The sequence below is a fragment of the Microtus ochrogaster genome, unplaced genomic scaffold (genome assembly GCF_000317375.1).
Source record: "Microtus ochrogaster isolate Prairie Vole_2 unplaced genomic scaffold, MicOch1.0 UNK1, whole genome shotgun sequence".
In the NCBI taxonomy this organism is placed as follows: domain Eukaryota; kingdom Metazoa; phylum Chordata; class Mammalia; order Rodentia; family Cricetidae; genus Microtus; species Microtus ochrogaster.
In genome coordinates this window covers 4,612,142-4,628,779 of record NW_004949099.1, presented here as the reverse complement: position 1 = coordinate 4,628,779, position 16,638 = coordinate 4,612,142, and the positions used below count along the sequence as shown (strand labels likewise).

The 16,638-nt window shown below is 51.4% G+C and overlaps 1 protein-coding gene across 10 annotated transcripts in view; it reads left to right on the top strand.

Moving 5' to 3' along the window:
* Iqsec1 (IQ motif and Sec7 domain 1) overlaps positions 1–16,638 on the top strand; it is a 329,466-nt gene that overhangs the window by 275,923 nt on the left and 36,905 nt on the right. The window lies entirely within an intron of this gene.

The window sequence follows — 16,638 nt, the reverse complement described above, 5'->3', positions numbered from 1 at the left end:
CTCTCTCTCTCTCTCTCTCTCTCTCTCTCTCTCTCTGTGTGTGTGTGTGTGTGTGTGTGTGTGTGTGTGTGTGTGTAGATACTGCACACCTGGCTGGGTGGGTGCTGGGGTGCCTGGAGTTTGTGTGGCTGCTGTTTTTGACCAAGCACAGACGTGAGTGGGGCTGCTGGTTGGAACTGTGGGTGTTGTTTACCTGCTGGAGTGAAGCTTGTGTCTGGTCCAGGAAGAAGTCTGATGGTACAGAGAAGCTGGCCACTCTTTGATTTAGGGGTCTATGGGAGGCTGTCTGAGTACCCTAGGCCTGTGTTTATGAAGAGAGAGAGAGACTGTGTGTGTATGTGCTAGGAATATTGATTTCCTCTCACAGCTGCCCCTGAGCTGTCCACAGGCCCCTCCATGAGCAGGGGTGTGGGGCTGAGGGGATTTGTTGACAAGTGGACTGGGCCTCTCTGGGGGAAGCCCACCTGGAGCCCTTTAATCTTTTATTTCAAAATTTCCCAAAGCCTGCTTGGCAGTTGCAATGAAAAAAAAAAAAAAGAGTATATTCTGCAGTACCCTATCCCACCCCAGGAGTGGGGTTCTGGCCTGAAGCTTCATGTGGGGCTGTGGGAAGTTTCCTAAGACCCCATAGTTCTAGCATCGAAGGCAGAGGGCAGGCATGTTGCAGCTGCACAGTCTGTCTAGAAATGTGGCTTCCTCTGGGATTGGGGGATCACAACACCCTGCACACTTCCTCAGCCGTCCCATCCAATGATTGAATTCCTGTCCTGTTGTGCTAACACCCTCATATTGCAAGAGAGCAAAGAGTCTGGACCTTCAGTCTCATCAGTAGTAAGACTGAGGTTTATTGAGTGCCTAGTGTATATATACCAGCCTCTGCCCTAGGGACCAGGGACAGACAAATCAGTGAACATAGCTCAGAGTTGTGTTTTTAGTCCCCATGCACCCAGCAGTGTGACCACTGGAAATGGGTCAGCAGTTTCTGGCCATACCTCTTCTCCCCTAGAACTGAAGGGGTCTCAGGGCTTTTCATCGCCATCAAAATCTCCCCAGTGTCACCACTTTCGCTGTTTCTGTCCCACATCCATCAGCAGAAGTCACCCTGTGTCTAATGGAAGTCTTCCAGCTGCAGGGGTTCCTGCCTAGATTCTGGATCTGGATTGCTGGTTGGCAGCTGCTCTGCAGCCACAGTGGGGCTAGGTATCCTGGAGAGCAAGGAGCCCTGCTCAGGTGCAGCCCATCAGCAGCAGAGCAGATGGGCAAACCCCCACCCCCACGTGGTTTCTAAGGAAACCTGGGAGGGCTGGAGAGACTCATGGGTGATGTGGAGGCTGAGCTAGGTACTCCTTTGGCTACAGAGCCTTCCTGGGACCTTCTTGCGTCTTACCCATAGTTAGTCCTTTTACCTAGTCATCTCCTGCTATCTAAACTCAGATAGGAGCCAGCGTGTTCCTGAGACTTCAAAACCCCAGTCTCTGTGCCTCATGTCACTCTCAGGCTGGCACACTGTCCTGCATTCATAGGCTTCTTGAATAGCATGGGCCACCTGATGCTTCACTGTTTCCCACGTCACAGCAGCACAGGATTGTTTACCTTAATTTTTTAAAGGAGCACAAGAAAAGGCAGAGAGCCCAGTGGCCATACCTGGACCACAATAGTTCCAGGGGCTCAGGCCCAGATGTAGCGATAGAGGGTAAGCCTCCGGAGGCCCCTACTAGGACTTGAGGCTTTCATTCAAGGAAGTCGGACTATGAACTAGTTGTGCTAATATTTACACAGCTTTGGCTTAAAACATGGACAGGACTGACAGCTGCATGGTTGAATAGCCTGATGACTGGGCAGATGGGTGTTTTTAGAAGAAACACAGATTGGACAAGTGTTCTGTGTGTGTGTGTGTGTGTGTGAGAGAGAGAGAGAGAGAGAGAGAGAGAGAGAGAGAGAGAGAGAGAGAGAGAGAGAGAGAGAGAGATACATGCACATGTTCAGGTGCATTTCTATGGCTACGTTCTGCAGACATGGAATCCTGGGTTGCTAGGGTATCAGGAGTCCAGAGCAGCTCAGGACAGCAGGAAGATGGCTCAGGTAGATAGTTCTTTCAAATCACAGCTTACACTGTGACTTTATGCAAGCTACCATAGCCTTCTGGGCCTCAGTTTCTCCTTTAATGATAGGGTATGAAAGTAGTGCCTGCAGGGCCTTTGTGGATATGGGTGGCCTTCCATGGCTAGCCAGCTCTGAAGCCTTCAGTCTGCTGTCCGGTTTGTCCAAGTCAGCACTGTACACTTCCCAGCTGCCAGTGACCCGCTGTGTTTTCTTCCTTCCTCTTTTGTAAATTTCCTTTGAATGATGATGACGTGTGAACTATCCGCCCAGTTAGCACAGAGGCAAGGCCACAGCAAGCTCTAGTGGGCTGGGATGGGGCCATGACTGGAAGCCTGGGAGAGGTTCCCTGTGGAGGTGTGTTTGTCTGGGGAGAGGAGGCTCAAGGCTGTTGAGTGTGATTTACCCTGAGTCCTCAAAAGCAGATTCTAATGACTTTAAAGGCCATTACGGCTCTTGAAGAATTAATTGCTGTGGCCTTAGAGGATCTGGCTGATCCACTGCGGGAGCTGCTGCAGAGAGAAAATTGATGGCAATTATGGGGAAAATATGGCATAGTGCCAGCTGGACCTGTCCCAACTCTGGCTTCCGTGGCAGTACCCTTACTGAGTGATGGCCCATGGCATGTGCCCATACCTAGCCCAGCACCTGGCCCATGATTAGATTGACCACTGCATCCAGGAATGAAGTGTGAACAGGTATGGCATGCCTCTCCTGCCCTGGAGGAGGTTGACCTAAGGGGTACTCGGCCCCGGGCTTGCCTGTGTTCTTTCATTCCTCTGACATCTACTGGCCTTGGCCAGGTCTTGAGCTGATAGAGGAACCAAGGTTACTCTGTATGTCAGAATCTTGACTTTGGCCCTTCCAGCTGAGCAGTATTGGGTATGGTGCCTCCACTCTCTGAGCCTTGATTGTCTCACCCATGTTATACCCAGACTGTAACTGTGAGTGGGTGTGGGGGCAAAGTGAGCAACTCTGCCCAGAGCCCAGTCAGCAGTTGCTACTGTCACTGACCAGTTTTTCCCTTCTGTGGCAGGACTGTTGGATTAAAATGGTCCCCACCATCTTCTCTTCTTATTCTAGGTTGAAAACTGGGGACCCTACATGGGGATACTCTCTGAGGCCACTTGCTTAGAGTTTGTTGCCTGTGTCATTTGTACATGGCCACAGCTTCTCTGCTTATCAGGGAAGTGGCTTCATTCACATTTTATTCCCTTGGTGCAAGGTCTCTCGCCACAGTGGCAGTTGAGTTTGAAATGAAGGCTCTCTGGAGTTTTCATGAGACTCCCTCTATGCTTGCAAAGCCTTTGCTTTTCCTTTCTGTTCAAAGGTCAGCTCAGTAATAGCCACATGGCTGTGCACAGCAGTAGTGTGTATGTATGTGTTTCTTCATTTAGAAATACAGGCTTCTTTCTGTGCTTCATTTCAGATGTGGGGAAGAGGTGTAGAGTCCCCAGCCAGGGAAGGCTGAGCTGAGATTTGTACCCTGTCTGCCTGGCTTCAGGGCCTGTGTGTACCACAGCCAGAATCTGTTTCCTCTGGGATTAATTCATGTCTGGCAAAATGTCACAAGTGTAAATAGATCTGGTATTCCCTGGTGTCTGGATTCCCCAAATTTTCCCAAGTGCCCCAGCCTGTACCCTGGTCTGTGACAATGTGCCAGGCTTTCCTGATGTCTTCTCTTTTCCCACAGACCACAAGAACCACTTCTCTAGACCCTACAGGGGCTTTGAGGGGAGCACTTTATTTATTTATTTAATGCTTTTATCTACTGTCATCCTGTGTGTAGCTCAGCTCTAGCTATGCATGGTCTGGGGGTTTGGGGACAAAATCTGACTGTCCCCTGATCCACTGAGGGACCAGTCCAAATATGGCAGGCTCCTACACGGTGAGGAAACCCATGGCTTCTGACATGAAAGGACAGATGGCTGTGGGTGGTGAACTTAATCCCCTGGAGGGGAGGAGGATGGTTAATAAACTGGAAGATTTGAAAGAGGCCCCAGCTGGAAACAGCCTCTCATGCACACAAACAGAAAGGATTCCCCCAAATTGCCTGCTGCCCAGGCTGTGTTGCAGTCTGTCAGCAACCTGAATACATTCTCTCAGAGACCCACTTTACAAGTTAAAAGTCTGGTAGTTTTGTTTCTCATCTGACTGGAGACTGGGTGGTTTGGCACTCAGATGCAGGGAGAGCCTTTGGGACAGAACTTGTAGTTCCACTAAGCACTTGCCAGACAGTGGCTGTGGTTGCCATTATTCTGGTGGGCTTTATTGTTTCGTGCGTGTTTATTAGTAAGCTTTAAAGGGTTACCCCTCCCTCAAGAGGAGACCACCTAAAAAGGCCTGGCAACTCACTAGCTGTTGATTTCCTTCTTTCTGGCTTCCTGTCTGCACCTCGGTGAAGACCCTTGTGGTCACCTATAAATGAGGATGCTCTTAGGCCGGGCGGTGGTGGCGCACGCCTGTAATCCCAGCACTCGGGAGGCAGAGGCAGGCGGATCTCTGTGAGTTCGAGGCCAGCCTGGTCTACCAAGGGAGTTCCAGGACAGGCTCCAAAGCTACAGAGAAACCCTGTCTTGAAAAACCAAAAAAAAAAAAAAAAAAAAAAAGAGGATGCTCTTCAGCCTATATGCTGGGAGCAGACTTGTTACTGGACCACCAATGCCCCTACCTGCAGCCTCAACTCTGTTCCCCACTGTCTCTGTGATCTTTTTTTTTTAAATTTATTTATTTATTGAGGATTTCTGCCTCCTCCCCGCCACCACCTCCCATTTCCCTCCCCCTCCCCCGATCAAGTCCCTCTCCCTCATCAGCTTGAAGAGCCATCAGGGTTCCCTGACCTGTGGGAAGTCCAAGGACCGCCCACCTCCATCCAGGTTTATAAGTTGAGCATCCAAACTGCCCAGGCCCTCCCAAAGCCAGCACGTGCAGTAGGATCAAAAACCCATTGCCCTTGTTCTTGAGTTCTCAGTAGTCCTCATTGTCCGCTATGTTGTCTCTGTGATCTAATCACGTCTCATACACTTTCTGTACCTTAGTTTCCCCTTTTATGAAGTGTAGATGATGGCACGTGGCTATGGAGTAGCTGTGAGGACAGGAGGCACTGATTCACATGGCATTCTGTAGAGCTGCACGGAAACCAGTGGTGACAGATGGTGGTACTGACTCTTAAGGCTGGTGTGACTCCCCAACACAGGAATGAGACCATGTTGATTATTCAGGGGAAATGTCTTTCTGGACAAGAGCAGTTTACTTTCTGGCCATAGAGAAAACTAGATTTAAAAGAAGGAGGGAGGCAGACATAACAGTGAGGGGACCAAGAAGTTTCATGCATTTGATAAGGCAGAGCAGGAATAGGGCAGAGCAGGAGGAGATTCTGAAGGTTCACAGACTTGTGTGCTTGGTACTGTCAGAACAGCTGCTAAGAAGAGATGAAGGGAATTGCTTTGCCCACAGATCGGAAAGAGGGCCCAGCAAGGTGGTTTGCCATTCAGCTAGGGTGAAGAGGGAGGCTTGGTCTTCATGTTCTATGAGGTAGAATCCTAAAGCCAAGGATACTGGGCCTTGTATCCTTGAGGAGAGTGCCCAGTATAGAGGCAGATGGAATAGGGCTATAAGGTCTTGGGCTCAGTGGCCTATGTTGGGTGGAGCTTTGGGCCACGCTGGTGGTTCTGGTCCTGTCTGTGCTGCTTCTGACACCTGAGGCCCAAGGCTCAGGGCTTGGTTCAGTCCTGGTGGCGGGGGGGGGGGGGGCTCATTATCCACACTACTCCTACCCCCAGATCGGAAGCAATGTCAGTGGCTAGAGGATGGCAATGAGAATTGGAGGAACCTGGCCAGAGTCCCAGATCTGCCCCTTTCTAGATGTGTTGCTGAGGCAAGTGGTCACAGCTCTGAGCTTCTGCTGCCTTATCTGTCAGTGGGGGCTGTGCAGAGAGAGGCAACATGGGTATCGCACACAACAGGTGCCTGGTCCGTGACAACAGGAAAGAAAGCGGGTGCTGGGTTTAGGCAAAGCCCCAGCTACTTTTCATGGGTCTGATTGTTAGCTCAGGCTTGAGACTGGGATGTGGCCAGGCAACAGAATAAGAACAGAAGCTGTGCTCCAGGGCCTTTGGGTTTCACACCACTCATTGGAACTGCCCATGAACACTGTGGAACTGCTGCCGTCATTCCATTTTACAGGCAAGGAAACTGAGGGTGGACGGAAGTGCTGAGCTTTGCTGTGTACAGACAAGGCTTTTTGGTTGGTGAGAGCACCTCTGGCCCTGCCCTAGCACTGTGGGGGATGCAGCACACAGGCTTAGAACCCTGGGTGAAGATGGTGGAGGTAGCAGCTGTGGAAAGACCCTTCTGGAGCCTTCTGGGCCCACTCAACCCTCCGTTGACAGTGTGGGACTCATGGAATGGGTGCTGGGGTGCACTGCCATTTTGGAGAGGAGGGAGGAGCCTTGGACTCATTTGCCAGCCACGGGAAGTTATCTATCTGTTCTTTCTCAAGATTGTCCAATGGGTTTCAAGACTGTATAGGGTCAGTTCTCTGCACACTGTGACAGGAGGGATAGTGAATGAGCGCCAGGCAGATAGTGGGAGTTCAGTGCCTGCTAGCCATTCTATGGTTCCTGCTAACATGCTTGGACCCAGGCATCACACTTGGTCGTGGTGTGATTTCCCAGTGGGTCCAACGTGTGAGTCCTGGAGGAAGCAGGCTTTGCAGCTGCACCAGCCAACTCAGGGCCCCTATGGTCCTGACAGTACAGTCAGGGCTTAAGTGTGTGCACTGGGAGTTTGTTCTGTTTTGAGACAAAATGGCCCCAGAGGGCAATAAACCTTGATGTAAATAGCAAGTATTAGTCATTAAGCCTCTACTATTGAAATTTTTTTCTTTTTAAAAAAGTTTTATTTTTTTATGTGTATTAGTGTCTACCTGCATATATGTATGTGTACTATGTGTGTGTGTGGGGGTACCCCAGTGGGCCAGAAGAGGGCATTGGGTTCCTTGGAACTAGTTTTGTAAACTTCTGTCGGTGCTGGGAATCAAATCCATTTCCTCTGCAAGAGCAGCAAATGTTCTTAACTGCTGACCTGTATCTCCAGCTATTGTTAAAATTTCTAATGCATACACAAATAGAGAATAGTAAAAATGATTTCCATGGCAGTTTATCTTATTGCCATCTATTATTTTGAAGCAAATTCTTCTGATATTTTTTTTATCTGGGACTTGTCTCATGGACAACCTTATCCTGGTCTTGAAGATACGCTCTCCCTGGGGTGGGTGCCTTGCACAGCCCCTGACCATGCTGTCTCCATTCCAAGAACACTGGGCTTGGGCCAGCTGAAGTGATGTACTGATGGCTGACCCTTTGGGAGGCCTTGTGTGTGGAAGAGGCTATGCCTGTGGCTCCCTCATCGGTTGTGTATAAGATGTGTTTCTCTGTCACTCCAGGACCCCCTGAGAATGAGGCCAAGGAAATGGGCTCTTGGCCTCTCCCATGAGGTCTGTTCACTTTGGTTTTCAGCTGAGTGGTGTAGCCTGCTCTGAGTCCGGCTGTGGCTCTTGCCGCCCTCCTCTTGGTTCACCTGTTGTTTCTTTGACATGATGCTTTTCATTGGTAGGGTCCCTAGCCTTTGCCCAGCTCCTTTCCTCTTTATCCAGGACTTCTGGTTCTACCTTAACCACAGCTTGATGCAGCCAATCCCACAGCCCTCCTGAGGGGTCTGGTAGTTGCCTGCAGCCCAAGACCTAGAGACAATTTCTGTTCCACTCCTCCCTATCTGAGTCTGGCCCACTAAGGCCCCCTTGACACCACTTTGGCCTGCACTCTTAGAAGCTGGCCAGCCTTCAGTGCTATGTTTGGAGCCTAGCACAAAGTAGGTCCCCAGTAATGAGACTGACACACAGTAGGTGTTCTAGTTGTTAGTTGCTGTCATTATTTAACTTCTACCACAGTTCTTGGCACATGGGGGGGGCAGGACTCCACCAGGTCAGAAAAAGCCCAAATTGCCTCTGGCTGTCTCAGTGCAAGAAGCATACTTAGGTCAAACTCTCATCCCCACCCTAAATGTGGATGCTGCTGATTCCACAGGGTGCTCCCCTCCCTGAGCCTCCTCCTGGCGCAAGTTCATCATCTCTCACCTGTTGCCAGGGCGCAATCCAGGGATAAGTCTCCCAGAAGCACCTCCTGCAGGCCCCAGTTGAGGATTGTGGGTGTGTCACTGCAAGACCTTGTGTGGTCAGTTGATATTCTTACCTTGTTTTGTTTTGGAGACAGGGTCTTACTACATAGCTCTGACTGTCCTGGAACTCACTGTGTAGACCAGGCTGTCTTCGAATTCACAAAAATCCACCCCCTACTAACTGCCTCCCAAGTGCTGGGATTAAAGGCATGTGCCACTACTCCTGCCTGGTATTCCCACTTTATATCTAAGAAGTGCAGGCCCAAAGAGGCCCAGTCCCCGCCTATGGCCACAATCCCTTCCTGAGTGTATGTGGTCGCTGGAGAGGGCCTTATGTGCCAGTGATTTGGGAGTTGGGTGGTGCTCTCTGTCTTTCTGGGCTTATGGGGCAGATGAGGATCTCGGGAAACTGAAAACAGTAAGATCCTGCTGGCTGCTGTACCCTGAGTGAGTTGTGGGCTGGCCCCAGAGGGACCTAGGTGACACCCCAGTTGGCATAGCCCCCCCTTTCTTCTCTGAGGCCTATGGCATTGGTTAAGTTTTCACCTCTCTGTGCCTTGATTTTTTTTTTCCTCCACAAAATGGGAAGGAAGACAATCTGGCGCATCTCCAGAAATTGTCAATTGCAATATCCAGGTGCTCCTGATTGTAAGTGCTGGGTGGTCAGTGGGTGGCAATTCTGGGCCTTCAGCTGTGATACGTGATCCCTTGGTGGGCTGCCCAAGTGTCAGGAGGGGCAGAAGCCGTTTGCTGTGCTTTCTGCCATGTGCTTGAGGCCTCTGGGAGCTGCACCCCTGTTGGCAGGATGAGCCGAGAAGCTGCCTGTTACACAGGCCTCTTTCTCCCTGGCACAGCTCATACTCTCCAGGGCTGGCCCCCCAGCCTGTGCCTCCCCCTTCTCAGCCCTCCCGGGGAGTCCCTGGGGCCCAGCCTGGCCCAGTCTGCTGGAGCCTGCCACAGAGAGCTGCTTTATTTAAGTCCATTTTGCACGTATGGAAATAACTAGAGGACTCTGTATTTAATTTGGCTCAGCCGGGAAGATTTTTGGCTCTGTGTGTGTATGTGTATTCTGAAAAATCTTTCCGAGCAAGCTCTGGGGTCGGAAGCTTCTGGTCATCTTTGTGCATTCAAAACCAACAAGAGCCGCCCAGCTGAGGGCTAGCTGCAGGGAGTAGACCATGAAAGCAAAAGGAGAGGAGGAAGGGGAGGTTCGATAAGAGCATGGTGGCAACTGTGGGGAACTTTGCTCCTGCACCCAGCAGGGAGTAATGATTTTGAGTGAAGGACCGTCCCAAATCTTCAAGATGGGTCTGGCTCCAGAGCCATCAAGGGCCCAGCTGGGTGGTAGCATGGGAGCATTTTTCCTGTCTCCTTTCCGTGCTGGACAAGTGGAACAGAACCCTGGGGTGGAGCCCTTCTCTAGTTGGTGGCACAAAGCAGGACAGCCACTGTGAGAGCTGTTGTTGGCAGGGCTTGTCTTTGCTTGACCTCATGTTCTCAGTGGTCAGTGGTCAAGGGCACTAGCCAGTGTGAGCCCCAAGAGGTGTATTCACTTGGCTTAGGTCATGTAGCACTTCCCCTGCTCAGCTCTGGGTACCTCTGGAGCCTTGAGATGTCATCCCAAACGTGGGCTGACTTTCCCAGTGGGCAGGGCGGGCCACCCTGTCAGTTTGAAATAAATGCTGCCATCTTATGACTTCTTAAATGAGTCTCAGACACAAGACTGCCTAGTACAGAGGCTTGGTGGCTGTCGCGACCTACCATGAGGTGGTAGGCTGTGATCCGTGTAATGAGGCGGCCTTTGTGGAGTCTGATAAAATTCACGCTTCGAGGACCCACAGAGCGCAAGGCCTCAGTCAGCGTCTCACTGTCCCTGCAGGGCTTTGATGTTTTTGAGCCCTGCCCTGGGGACTCTGTCTTCTAAATTGGGCTCGGGCCTTGAATTTCAGCCTTACACAGATCTCCACAGACAGGGATTGTGAAAAGAGTAGAAGGCTAGGTGTGGGCAGGCGATGAGATCATTGGTGGACGTGGCAAAGTTAGTACAAACAATCTAGAGCTGGCTGCGGCTCCCACTCCTGGGTCATAGGCCCAGGGTGGCAGGGTTCTTAGCTGTTGTCTCTTCTCAGAAGTTTTGTATCCAATCGCTAGATGTTAAAATGGTGCTGACTTACTCTTTATTTTTCTTTGTTTATTCCCTGGCTCATCCATTGTTTGTTTGTTTTGAGATAAGAGCTCACTGTTGTAGCTCAGGCTGGCCTCAAACTTGTGATCCTCCTGCTTCAGACTTCCAAGTGCTGAGATACGGGCATGTAGCATCATGCCTAGGTTATTCCAGTTTTTAGGGCAAAACATTGTGGGAACCACATAGCATGCTGCCAGTCTGTGTTGGAATAATTTACGGAGACCCCTGTGCCCTCAGAGGCTTCCTATGAGCAGAGACTGCCTAGCCTCCAGCCAGGTAAGATGGGCCCTACCCTAGCCTTGTTCTGGAGTCTCTGGAAAGGCTGCCCACTCTAGGTTTGACCACAGGGGCCATTAGTGTAAGCTTTCCTCTGAGTTTAGGCCTGTGCCCTGTTTGGTACTCTGCTCCTAGGATGTGGGATAGCATCCTCAGGCATGATGGGGCTTCTGCAGAATGATAGTGGTGACTATAAGAATGACACCTTGCCAGACTGAGGCCTGGCTGGGCTTGATTGCAGAGTCTCCTGTCCCCTTTGCCAGCTGGCTCTCTTCCCAAGTGAGGGTGTGTGTTGCCAGCCTGTGTCAGGAACTCTGCTTCTACTGCGCTTGTCTGGCCTGCTAGGACATGGCATCCTGGGTTTGTTAGAAGTGGTCCAGGGCAGATTCAGTTGCCTTGAAGCTGAGCCCAGCCTGTCCTAGAGGTGTGTCTGCATTTTCGTCCATACTTGGAGACTTGAGGCTCAGGAACTATATGCTATGATGCAATGGGTTTTGCATATGTGGAGTCTGGCATTTCCACAATGTAGCTTCCTAGTCTGTGTGTGACCTGCAGGCCTCCCACTCATGAGCGGCGAAGGATGGGGGAATACACCAGACCATGTCCTTATCTTTTTTGGCCTCATTGTGGCTTTGGCCCTGCCTATTCACTGGGCTCTGGCTTGGAAGAGCTTGTCCTGCTTACTCAAGTCCCTTCACTGTCAGCATCATTCACCCATTTCCTCTGGTGTGCCCATTCCTGCTTGGGTATTGGAGTCAGTTTTGTGAGCAAATGGATACCTCTGCCCTCTAAGCTGATGTCTCCATAGGGAGAGGGCTAAGGAGATCCACGCAGTGGTAATTGTAGGTGTCTGTTCCCTTTCCTTCCCTCACTCCTGCATGCTGCTGAGGAAGTGCTCAGGGCTAGGTTCCTGAGACACCTGTACTGTTCGCATGGGTGCCAGGCCCTGGGCTAAGGACTGTTTGTGCATAGCTAGGACCCTTGTGTTCCTTTTGATGGGAGCCTCTGAGATTGTAGATGGACAAGGCTGGTTGGTTTCGATGTCTAAGGCTGGCTCAAAGCCTAGGTTGATCCTTGGAGTTTTTTGGGAGCAAGCCACTCTAACAGAGCCAAGGGGCAGTCTATTCAGCCCCCCACTCCATGTACCCACTCCTGCCTACAGTGGGAGAGAGGGCTGGCTTGGGAGCGGAAGGATGACTGGCCTTCTAGAACATGTTGTTGACAGGACACTGTGAGGGCCTGGCTGCCGGGTCTGGGTCAGGAGACATGGAGCCCTTTCTTCCTTCCCCATGTCGATGAACTGATGAACAAGTTTGTGTGAGGTCAGCTGCCCAGGACACTGAGGAAACTGTTCCTGCTCAGGCTGCCCCTGGGCTCCCAGACACTCTCACCAACTCCTGTGTTGTCACAGAAGGGCAGCGTAGCCACATGTGAGGAAGGGAAATGGAGACTCAGAAAAAGCTAGTATTCAATCCTGGCTGTACAACTCCAACCTAGAACATACTGGATAAAAGAACAATTGTCAGGAGGGCAGGTGCCATGCTGTGCTGGACAGGGCACATGGACAGGCTGCTAGCCATGCTTCCCATTAGCATGGAGCAGCCCCAAACTGACATCTGTCTCTGCATACCCGAATGGCCCCCAGATGGCTCAAGAAGCCCCCAGCTCCTGACCTCTGCTCCTTCTGCCGCCTGCCTGGCTCTGGGCAGCAGCTGACAAGTTGGGGAAATGCTGAGTGTTAGTTCAGTAAGCAGAGCTCTAAAAATAGCTACTGCTCTGAAAAGCCCATTGTTTGGAGACCCATATTTTTCTACATATATAAAGGTGGCTTCTGGCGGTCTGGGTGCGGGCAGTCAGAGCATGCCACAGGCTGTAGGCTGGAGTGGGGCTGCAGCGTGTCTCTCTAGCTGGGAACAGTAACGTCAGCAGGGCTGTGAGTCTGGATCCAGATCAGCATCCCCATGAAGGTGATGGTTGGGTTGTCCTAGAGTAAGCCCCAAGGTTTATCAAGCCATGAGTCTTACATTCTCTATAGCAGGCATGGGCCAGAGTGATCCTGAACTGCCCAGAGCAGAGTTCAGGCTATGTCTTATTGGGATATGGAGAGGTAGGCAGCTGGCTAGCCTCAGAGAGCCCAGCCCCACCCAGAGCCCTGCTTCTGACAGCTCCTTCTAGAACTGCCATCATCAGAACCACTGGCATGCCTGAAGTCCAGCACCCTTGACTCCCACTCAGTTTTTCGTTGTCTTTCTTAGCCAGTCTTCCACAGATACCTCCAGCTCCCATTCCTCCTCCTTATCCCACTAGGGCCTGCAGCTGCTATGCAAATATAAAAAGGTCCTGGGGTGGGAGCCGGACTGTAGACAAATAGCCTGGCGACCAGTGGGATTAAGCTGAGCCTGGTGGCGTTTGGGTCCAGTGGAGGCGGGCAGGAGGCAGGAGTGGGTCTTGTGAGCCGTCTGGGTCATAGTGATAACTGATTCCCCTGGGTTGGGAGCTGAAATATGGTTGGAGCTATGCTTTGATTAGATCATTGGTGTTTCAGGGAGGGGGCAGGTAACGAGGCTCTGACGGGCCTACAGGAGAGATTGTGTGATAAGGCCAAGGAGTAAGGGCAGTGTCCACTGGTCAGGGGCAGGGAGGCTAGCCAAGTGGTCAGAGCTGACCAACGGATGGGCAGGAGAAATAGTGTGTGAGAGAGTAGCCAAAAGGATAAACTGCCCTCCTGCAGGTGGAAGGGGCAGAATATGCCCCCCCCCCCAACTGCAGCCTCTGAGTGCTCCTGCAACCCTAGGCTACAGGCTGTTGAGGCCTCTGATTATCTGTGTCCTCATTAATGTAAACTTGAGAGCAGGATAAAAGGAGAAACCCACACCACCTCCATCCAGCCCTGTAGGGGAGTCTCTGCACTGTTAGAGGTGCATGCCGTCAACTTTCATTTGGAGATGAGATGTTGGTTGAGTGGCTGTCAGGGCCCATGTGCCCCCTAAAGACTTGGGCCCTAAATCTTCATTTTACTCTTGTGTTCTCAATGGCTCCCACCATCATTACAGCCCCCCACATTCCAGTCCTGTTTGCCTATAGGGCTTTGAGCACAGGGCTCACACTCTAATCTCATGGGCTCTCTGTTCCCTTGGTTCCCTGCCCAGATCCCCCTGGATGTGTCAGTATCCTTCCCTCTTGCTCTCCAACCTCCATGCATGATCTCTCTCCGGAATCACACTCATCCCAGCTCTGCTGGGTCAGGTTTAGCGGTCTCCACCCACCTTCCTATGAAGGACTCCCTGCAAGTCCATCACCAGCTGTGTACAATCCTCTCCAGGAACCATTTGCCAATGGGGTAGAGGGCCTGCCCAGAAGTGGCCTCCTCCACCACTTACTTTTCCCTTAACCTATCCCTTTATGTCTTTGTACTCCACTCCTGGGGCCACATGAGCCAGGGAACATTCCAGAGTGTAAGGCCTAAAGGACTGCTACATAACTAAAGTCCTGACTCAGCTTAAGCCTCTGCGAGCTGCAGAATGATGAACAGTGTGTCCTGATGGTTTCTCTGAGCTGCCTCTGGGCTACCCAGGCAGTGAGCTGGACAAGAGTCATTCAGGAGACTCATTAATGTCCCAACACTGTGAGCAACCTCTCCAAGTCACTGCCTCTCTTCTGCTCCTGCCACTTGTCCCATAAACTCTGTCCCCTTGGCCCCAGGACTGCCCTATAGAGACCTAAGGTGATAGTCTCCCCTCTTGAGCAATGGCAGCCCCTCCCCCCCATGCTTAAAGGACACAGTCTCCTCACTTACTTCCCAGGCCTTGCGCTGGTCTATGTTAACAACCCCACCCAGCTAATCTGAGGCTATGATAGAGCACATGGGATCCCAGCCCAGTAAGAGACCAGGACTGTCACGACCTCTTTGAGTGATCATCCTCAGTTAATGCCCCCCAAGTAGCTAACGGCTATACAGAAGCCTGAGAATGGTTGGCCTGACATACTTCAGCCTCCCATTCTGGAAATCAGAAACCCTGTCTAGGGAGACGACAAGAGGCATGCATATGTCAGGAGGCTTTTGCCTCTGGCAGATGCAAGCTGCCTAAAATCTATCCCAAATCATTTAAATGTGGATGTTTAACCAGAGCTGGGCCTCTCGGATAGCTTGGGTCCTCTAGCCCAGTCCCATCCTGTGCTGCAGATGGTGTTCCCCCACAAGATGCAGTCTCCTCCTTGTTCCCCAAACATTCTAGTGTACTGAATCTTTTCGCAGCATTGTCTCTGGGTTACCTATTCTGAGTCCTTTCTAGATAATTGACAGCATCGGGAGTGGGGATGGGAAGGACCTGTGTTGTTGCATCTCAGGTAAGACTGCATATAACCCTTGCTCTAAGGAAGAAATACCAAGTGCAAGTGGGTCAGCTCAAGCCAGCTGGACTGAGTTACATATGACGCATAGAATGTTCTTAGGTATATTAGACCTTAGCTTTCTCTGCCACCACCATCATGGGCACTGGTGGTAAACAACAGGTCCCTTCTTCTGCCATGCCTTCACTGCTGCCTGAAGCCTCTTCTGTCCAACGTTTTTCTTAAGAAAAGTCATTCATGACTTCACAGGCTATAATTAGAGACATGCAAGGCAGAAAGGCAAAGCCTCTACCCCCACCCTGACTCACGTACAGCTAGAACGACAGCCAAGGCCAGAGCAGGATGTGGCATCTTAGTTGGCCCCTAGGGCCTGATCAGAATCCCTTGTCTCCCCTCCCCTGGAGCTTTTTAGTCCAGAGATGCAGATTTTTGTCTCTGATCCATAGGCAGGGCCTCAGAGGTCCCAGTTATGAGGCTGACCTGGTCTGTCAGAGTAATTAGCCTTTAGAAAGTGTGGAGCCTGTGCGTGCAGGATGGCACGGTGTCAACTCTGCTCTGCTGACAGCCACTCTATTCTCCATGTACTGGAATGGGAAGCGAGACTCCAGGATCCCTGCTCATGTCATATAACTGGCGAGCAGTGTGTGAGCAGAGACTCCCTGTGCCTGGTGCACTAGGTCAACAGGGACTCTAAGGACCCTTGAGTGATTCTGCCTCACTTGGTCTGGGAAAAAAAACAAAAACCAGACCATCTCTTGTGAGTCTTGAGCCTGAGAGGTTGGGAAGCTGCCTTCTGAGTCACCCTGAAGTCCCCAGATAGGAAGGGAGCTTGGGGGCAGAGCATCCATCTGTCCATGGGTGGTACCAGGCCTGCCCAACCACCAGGCCCCCTTCTTGAACATGGGGAGCTCAGCCTCCATCTGCTGAAGGACCACACATGTTCATGTCCCAGTTGCTGTACAGGTGGGAAGTGGCAGGGGCCTCAAAAAAAAAAAAAAAAAAGTGAGGATTGAGATCAGATGAGAGCATGGACCTCGGAGACACTGAAATGTAAGTAAGGGCTACAGACTGACACTAGCCCCGTGGGGCGAGGGAGACTTCCGGTCAGGCAAACAGTGTTCTCACTCCTGGGAATAACCCATTTCCTACCCCTTCCCCCTCCCCTGGGGAAATCTATTCCAGTCTCAATTTATCATCCTTTAGGACTGAGGCAAGGGATCATATACCCTGAGAAGGGGCTGCTTCTGGCCTAGCTTGCTCAGCTGACCCAGATTGCAGTAATTTGGGTCTGACCCACAGGGTCTGTCTCTTATGCCAGCTAGGATCAGATGTAATGAATCTATGTGGAACCCGACTGAGGCTCCACCCAGGATCAGCAGGATGGAGTCAGGCATAGATTAGCAATGTCTGCAGGGGTTGGTGAGGGGAAGATGAAAAGGTCTGCCACCTCTAGCCTAGCTCCAGGATGCAGAGGCCTCTGCTGTGATCTGACAGCTGCACTAGGGCTATTTTTGCTCCTGGCTTTCTGTGGAGCACAGCGCTGCCGGGCC